Genomic DNA, 8,537 nt, shown 5'->3' with positions numbered 1-8,537 from the left:
CTATGATCTATTTTGAGTCAATTTTTGTATATGGTGAGAGCTATGGTGTTTTAATTTGCTAGGACTACCATAACAAAGCACTAGAGACTGGGCGACTTAAACAACAGATATTTTCTCACAGTTCTGGAGGCTAGAAGTCCAAGGTTGAGGTTTTGACAGGGTTGTTTTTTTTTCTGAGGCCTCTCATTGGCTCGTCAATGGCTGTCTTTTACCTGTGTAAAAGACATGTGATCTTCTTCTATGCATGTCTGTGTTCTAAACTCCTCTTCTTATAAGGACATCAGTTATATTGGATTAGGGCCCACCCTCATGCCCTTATTTTAACTTAATTACTTATTTAAAGACCCCATCTCTAAATAAGTTACTTTCTGCAATACTAAGAGTTAGGACTTCAGCATATGCATTTTGAGGGATATAATTGAGCCCATGACATATGAATGAAAGTGTTTTTGTTTTTGTTTGTTGTTGTTTTCTATGTAGATATTTTATTATTTGAGCAGCATGTGGCGAAAAGAACCTCCTTTATCCAGGGAATTGCCTTTGTACCTTTGTTGAAAAACAACTGCCCACATAAATGTGAGTTGATTTTTGGACTCTGTTCTCTTTTATTTATCTATTTTCCTGTCTTTACTCTAATATCATACTGTCTTGATTACTTTAGCTTTATCATATATTCTGGAAAAGAATTGATAAATTGGATTTCTTCAAAATTAAAACCTTCTCTTCAGAGGACACTTAAGAGAATAAAAACACAAGCCACAGATAGGAAGAATATATATATTTGCAAATGATAGATCTGATATAGGACTTACATCCAGAATATATAAAGAACTATAGGATCCAAGCAATAAGAAAATAACCCAATAAAAAACAGGTAAAAGATTTGAACAGATATTTCACCAAAAAAGATGTGGATGGCACATGAAAATATACTCAACTTCATCAGTCATCAAAGAAATGTAAAATAAAACCATATTGTTTTTATTACACTATTACACATATATTAGGAAAATAAAAACACTGACTCTATCAAGTGTTGGTGAGGATGTGAAGGAACTAGGACTCAGTTATATTGTTGGTGGGAATGTAAAGTGATTCAACTACTTTGGAAAACAATTTGGCAATTTTTTAAAAAGTTAAACATGTTCTACCCGTCCCTCGATTCATGCCGATTATTTGTTCACACATCTTTTTTTTTTTTTTTAACGTGGAAGAAAACTGAATAAAAAGAGTCCACCAGTACAAAAAAAGAAATACAAAAGGCCAATATAAGTCATAAAAATATTTATTTCACATCTTTTCACAAAAAAGTATTAATGAAAATTCAGAAAAACCAAAATAAATTTTATTTGTTGTTGGTGTCTGTACTGTGATCCAAAGCAGTCCACCTTCTCTTTTTAATTGGCACAAAGTCACTATCTTCATCACCCGACATATTTGGAAGTACTACTTCAGTTTCATTATTTTTGTTTATGTTTGTAGATGATCTTTTTTCAACCTCATTTTTTGCTAAGTTTTCGTAAATTCTTAGTTACTGCAACATTTTTTTAAATCTGTCCAAAATTTTAAAGCTTGTTGGATGTTTGGCTCAATAACTAGAATTGCAGTTTCTGGTTTTGTGGCCAGTTGAAGAGCTTTGTAAATATTTTCTGCAGTGAATGAAACTGGCTCAAGATCATTGCCGTATTCATCAGCAGGATGGGCTTCAGATATTAAGTGAGTTAATTCATTATTAGTTAATTTGTGATCAACCAGTAATTCATTAATATCATCTATATTCAAATTCTCAGAGCCTTCTTTTTGAAATTTATTTAACAAATTAATAACGCCAGTTAATCCCTATTCAGTTGTTAGAACCATATTCCCAGGTACAACCACTTCTGGCCATATCGCTTTCCAACAAGCATGTAAAGTTGACAGTTTTATATCACGCAAAGCTAAAGCAGTATTCTTGATACAACTTAAAATCGTATATTTATTCCAGGCTTCTGTAACTGTAAGTGATTCATTATCTTTGTTTATTAAAAATATCTTTAAAACTCCATTTAGTATAATTAATCTTAAAAGTGGAAATAATGCCTTGATCTAAAGATTGGATCAAGGAAGTTGTATTTGGTGGCAAATATACAACTTTTATATTTGGATGTTCTAAATTTTGTGGATGATCAGGTGCATTATCTAAAAGTAAAAGTATGTTAAAAGGAAGACATTTTCCTTCATATAATTTTCAGCTTCTACAGCAAAACATTTGTAAAACCAATCCCGAAAAATACCACTAGTCACCCATGCTTTTTTGTTTGCCATCCAATGAACAGGAATATCATTAATAATTGTGTGTTAGTAAGTATTAGTTCTTTGTACATTACTGAGTTAAGCTATTGTTTTTAGGAAGAGTAATCACCAATAATGAAAATGAAAAGGAAAGAACCATGCAAAACGAGACCACATAAATGCAAATACATATAAAAAGACTGCCTAACTGGGAGGAATATTTACCATGTATAAAAAAACTTGCGTAAAAAAATACCGCGTAAATCGAGGGACGGGGTACTTATCATATGGTCCAGCCATTCTATTACTAGAGCTTATCCATACAAAGAATTGTCAACAAACATTTATAGTAGTTTTTTGTCATAGCCCCAAATTGGAGACAACCCAAATATCCATCAGCAGATGAATGGATAAATTAACTGTAGTATATCCATAAATGGAATACTACTCAGCAATTAAAAGGGATGAACTATTGATACATGTTATAACATGGATGAATCTCAAAATAATTATGCTGGGTCTTGGAAGTCAGACATAAGGAGAGTACATACTATATGATTCCATTTATATAAAATTCTAGGATGTATGAATTAATATATAGTCACAAAAAGCAGATTGGTGATTTCCTTGGGCTAGGGGTAGAAGCAAGGGATTATCAAGGGGCATGAAGAAACTTCTGGGAGTGATAAGTGTGTTCATTATCTTAATTGTAGTGATGGTCTCGTGGGTGTAAACATGTCAAAACATCAAATTGTATATTTTAAATATGTATAATTTATTATATGTTAATTGTACATCTGCTAAAAAAGTGATTGAAAACGTTTGGACTAATGGTATGAAGAATCAAAGAATAAGGTTAAAAAAAAAGAGTATTAGCCATCAGTGCTTTCGGGCCTATTAGAATTTCCATTATTCCCAATAGCATTTGAGTGACTATTTTTCCTGTATACTTTATGATATATCCAATCTAGGAAGTCAGGAGACTGAGAAGAGACTCCCTACAGTATTAGTAGCATTAAAGTACAGCATGGAACCACACTAATGCAAAGACAAATTGAGAAAGGTTGAGTTTTCTTCATAGAGTTCAGTAGCTTTGAATTAAATGCATGCTCAGCTTTGGTTCTTGTGGCTAGAGGCTATTTTTTTCAAGTTTACAATTTGCCACCCCTGTTGGGTGTGGAATTCAGTATAACCAGCTTTTGCACATGGCTTTATTAAAGTGTGTACCTAGATGTGTTTGGAACAAGAGAGAAAAGTAACTAGAAGCAGATTTATTGCAGTCTGGACTTAGTTGTTTGGCTGACCTCTTTTTGCTGGTTTTCTGGGTTGATTAGACTTTGCTAATTGATGGGGCTTCAGGGGTGATAGCCCAGCAGAGCCACCCTGCTCTGGACTTGGATTCAGTACAAACATTCCTGGTGGTCAAGTTATGCATTTTCTTCTTTGGAAACAGGTATTGGAACAGGATTGCTGGAACAATTGCATGGGTTCTCTGGTGGAGAAATCATAATGACTTCCAAAAAACGTGGGCTAAGGTAATTTAGCTCTCTTTTTGTTCCAGTCTTTAAAAGAAAGAACCTACCAAAGTTCAGAGCATCTTAAACATTTTGAAGTTGTAACATTAAATGTGAATAATTGGTGTCTGTGGGACTCCAAGACTGAAAGTGGGGCTTACCAGTGTTTCTCATTACTATATAGAAAAGAACCTGAAAAAAGAACCTGTAGTGAGACATAAGCTTTTCCACCTAACATTTATTTTTACCTAGGGAATAGCAAGTACTACAGTGCTATATAGTCACTTGCATTTAAACACCCTCTTTTACAATGCATAACCATGTTCCACATAGTAGCATTAGTACCGTGGAGACGACACAGTAGGAGCTTGAAAGTAGGACATGTTTTTCATTTTGTTAAGCACTTGGTTAAATTAAAATTCCAAGCAGTATTGTTCAGAGAAAGCATGGAATGGTGGGCCTTCATTTCTGGCCCAGCATTCCTCAAGCATATGTAGACCAGGCATCATATTCAGCATTGAGAGATACTGAAGAGACAGCCTCTGCCTTCAGTGAGCCTTCGGTCTAGAGCTGGAAAGATAAACAGGCAATTATAATGCAGAGTGATATGTATTGTGGAGAAAGTACCTAGAACAAATTGGTGCTAGAATCTGTAGGACCCCCCAACCTAAACCCAGAGGGTCAGGGAAAGCTTTTCAAAGGGTCAGAGTTCTACCTCATAAAGAAGTGAAAGAAAGGCTCTTACCATCCATGTGACAATGAGCAAATCATTTATATTCTCTGAGCCTCTGTTTCAGCAGTAATAATGTCCCTCAGTGGTTGCGTATGAGGATTCAATCAGATGATGTATATGAGTCACTTCCTAGGACAAAGGCCAATGCTGGTTTTCTTCCTTTTTCTTTCCTCATGTTTCCATCATATAAGGAATGAGACGGCTGTCGTGGACTGCACAAAGGTACTGTTGGGAGTGTTTTCAGCTGTCATCTCTGTCACTTGGTGTTTATCTTCCTGCTTCCCGTTCATTAGGGTCGTTTCCCTCTGAAGCAGCTCTGGGTCATACTCATGTACAGCATGAGGTGTTTCATGTCCTACCTGTGACACTTCATTAGGGGAAGTGGCTGGCCTCTGAGCAAGTGGTAGAGGCAGAGGAAGATGGGAAACAAATGCAGCCCTGCAGGGCTATGTTGAACAACACACCTGTGTGGCCCTGTGTGTGCGGGGGGCACAGCCAGCAGCTATGATCTGTTGTCACGCCTGTGTGGGGAAGATGAGACTGCCTTAGTGATCAGGTGGAGAGAAGAGAGGACAAATAGAGGAAAATCACCTTCAATTATAACTCGTTTACTCCGTATCTATGTATTTTGCAAGTAATGCATTCTTCCTACTGCTATAAAAGTGAATAGTACAACTACTTTGGGGGGACATTGTGACTAGTTGGCAAGCATTTCCAGTGCATGGAAACAATGCAGAAAACTGCAACAAGCTGGGCGCCCTTTGCTTTTGGCCCCTCTGCATTTTCTTTGTTCATTTTTCTGTACATTCTTCCTTCCTAAGGCGATTTTGTGTTGTCCAAACCCAAATCACCTTCTCATGTTGCAAATTCACCTAACCTTCAGACTTTATTTTCTGTACAGCTGTCACAACAAACTTCCCCTCATCTGCTACTAAATGTGTCAGACACTGTCGTGCAGGCTGAGTTGTGGAATCACTCCCAAGGGCTTTTCAGTAGAATCTGATGTTATCTAAAACTTCTCATCTGTTTCAAAGGGTACAATTTCCTGCATTCTCTGGAGGGAAATCAAATGCACTGCGTTTAGGAAATAGGCCGATTCTTCACAGATTTAGTAGACCTCCAGGCAATTATGGGATGATTATTCCCAACTTAGTGTTTCCTCACCTCATTTCCTATAGCTATGACTTGAGTGACCTGACTATGAGCTTTTCATCTTTTGAGTGAGATATCAAGAAATAAATCACAAAAATTGAGATAAGCCGTGGTGCCTTTGATTTCTCTGTCCCCCTCCAAGCCTTTTTTGTCTCTCCCCAGAGGTAACCAGTTCCCAGTTCCCTTTTTGCTTTTGCAGCCTCTATCTGGGATCCAAGAATCTTTTTCTTTAAGTTCATCTTCATAATCCTTTAAGTTATACACATAGTCTCCTGATAAAGGTGATTCTCTTTAAAAATTACTTTTTTATTTTTTTGGATTTAGAAATTGCTTGTTAAGAAAAATCACTCTCAGCTGGTTTCCCATGCCTCTTTTATAATTTCCCCACCTCCCTTCTTACCTCTGGACTGGGATATGTTTACCACCATGGTCTTTGTTCCACACTCCAAACTCATCTCTCTCCAGTGTCTCCCTAAGTCCTTTTTAATTTTTTAAGTTACCTTTTTAATTTCCTGCTGTCAAACATCTGCTATATCACCTTGATTTCTCCACTTCCTAGAAAACTTATTTTATGAACGTTCTTTCTCCCCAGGATAATTTTGCTGGCTGTGCACTGATGTGGTGCTAGGATGGTTTTATTTTACATTGACTGATTAAGCACTTTGAATAATTGTTTTAGCTCCATTACTGTGAATATATTTGGCTTGACTCTTTTCTTTTTCACCTTTGATTAATGTCTGACCATTGGGACAGAGAGGATTTAATGCATTAATTTCCCTTCAACACCATTGAGAAGTGCTCTTTTTCCTGTGCAAGAGCCTGAAGCAACAGATGCTGTGTGCTCCTATTGCAGAAGGAGGGAGCACACACTGTTGAAAGAATGAGTGTGTGCTCTCAGCCCATGTTTGCTAATGGTGCTATGTGGCAGAGAGCAAATGTTAGGGTTTGGGGAAAAGTCTACCCACATATCAGATTTTAAAACTGAATGGTGAATCTCTGTTGAGTTAACAGTATATAGCTAGATGGTATTTTTTTTAAGCTCATGAAACTTAATAGTTGTTTAGTGAAGCAGCATTTTCATATATGTCTGTTTGACAAGTTTAACAGCAAATTTTGCAGTAAGTGACTTGCTGAACAGACCTGCCTGACTTGGGCTGTAATAACTGTGTTTGCAGCAAGATTCATTGAAGGTCTTTCTGCTTCTTTGTTTATGGAATGGGGGAGCCTGGCTTAAGTGAGGGAAACAGAAAGGCATGTTCTGAAGGAAATTACTAGTATCTCTACCAGAGTATTCCTTGGAACTTGTTTTTAACCAGTTCAGGGGAAGATGCATGGGGGAAGCATGCTGTTTAGCAATAAAAACACATTAGTACAGTTGACTTACTGTAACCATTATTAGCAAATGGTAATTAAATCTATATATCTCTAGCTTTATACTATTCTGTACTTTGCTGAATCTTTGGAAGACTTCTGCACTTTGTATGATTGTAGGGAAGCCATATTCTCTCCCCTGCCTCTGGAAGAGGCTTCTGTGCCTTGTAATATCACCAGATAGAAGACAAATGCTTCACTGGTTTTACTGACAGAAATAAAGCACTTCCTATTACTCTTAAGTTAGAGGTTCAAGTCCTAGAAAATTAGGACTTTACGAGGCTAGAATCCCATTTCCTTTCATCCTTTTTTTTTAGTTCTTTTAGATTGTAGGACCTCAGAATTGCTAATGTCTAGGGTTACCTACTTTGTATTTGTTCCCAAAGGGTGTAAACTGCATTCTTCATGATTTATCTGTGTTTTTATTGACTATATGAGCTTGGTATGGCTGCTGATTGCAGGTGTGTGAGCATGTGACAGAGGCATAGATCATAGATACTTGTTCTCAAGAGCATCCATCCTCATGGTCAGCCTGGAATCCTCAGCTAACCAAGGGACTGAGAGCTGTCTCATATCCTCTGAATATCAATACAGATTTTGCAAGCCAAGAATACAAAGTTTGTCCTAGAGTTCATGGTTGATTTCATTTACTGGAATTTTAATCATATTGTTTCACTTAAGCAGCATGTAAGGGAGCTTCATATTTATTTCCCTCTGTCCCATCATGATGTAGGTCAAAAGTCAGTTACATTCAGCTGTATGACAAAGGTGTCTACTTTTGAACAGTAGGAATTTAGATTTCATTGTTTTATGTACTCAAGAAACTTGAAAGGGATAAAGAAATCTGAAAAAAGGATTAGTAAAGTGAACCCAATTAATATTCGTAGGAGGTAAACTCAGAACTGCTCACTGGTAAACTGCTCACTGGCTGATGGGTTGAGGAGGGATGAGAGACGGTCACTTGACATCTGTAGGGTGGGGCCATGTGTGACTCAGTGTGAGGAGAAGGGTCTACTGGTGGGCCTCTCCCAGCAGATTGTCATCCCCATACCTCCCAACCCCAGAGCTCTTGTGATTCTCTCCAGGAAAGGGGATTCTCGGTCAGTGTACCATTTGCCCTGCTCTCATCACCTTGCTAACCTGATGTCACTGTACTAACTACCATAGCCAATGGGGAAAGAAAAGAATATCATACACTGTCTTCTTTCCCAGTAGTCAGGATTTACCTCCTTCCTTAAGTCATCATCCCTTGTCTCTACAATGCCCATACCTTATTCAGGGTAACATGTTAAGTGGCAGATACATTTGAAATAAAGCCTCCTTTACATAGCTCTTAGGAAATATAATGATGAAGTTGTTGAATACAGGCGAATCCTAGTCCAAGATGGTAGGAGAGGTGGGCCTGCGACACTCCTCTCCCTATGCTGGAATCTGATTCTAACAAATAGAAATCACTTCTGTGTGATTCCTCTGTGGCTCACTCCTGTGTGATTTTT

General features: G+C 37.4%; 1 protein-coding gene across 2 annotated transcripts in view; it reads left to right on the top strand.

Moving 5' to 3' along the window:
• The first annotated feature begins 480 nt into the window (after window positions 1-480).
• The window catches only part of CPQ (carboxypeptidase Q), a 344,157-nt gene continuing 336,100 nt past the window's right edge, over window positions 481-8,537 (top strand). For both annotated transcript variants that reach the window (XM_025050148.1, XM_025050149.1), the window contains exon 1: window positions 481-576. The gene's annotated coding sequence lies outside the window, so the exon portion shown is untranslated. The remainder of the gene's footprint in view (window positions 577-8,537) is intronic.

Source organism: Pteropus alecto, unplaced genomic scaffold (assembly GCF_000325575.1).
Source record: "Pteropus alecto unplaced genomic scaffold, ASM32557v1 scaffold164, whole genome shotgun sequence".
Taxonomy (NCBI): Eukaryota; Metazoa; Chordata; class Mammalia; order Chiroptera; family Pteropodidae; genus Pteropus; species Pteropus alecto.
The sequence above is the reverse complement of the archived record's forward strand: the minus strand, read 5'-3'. Positions and strand labels throughout refer to the sequence as shown.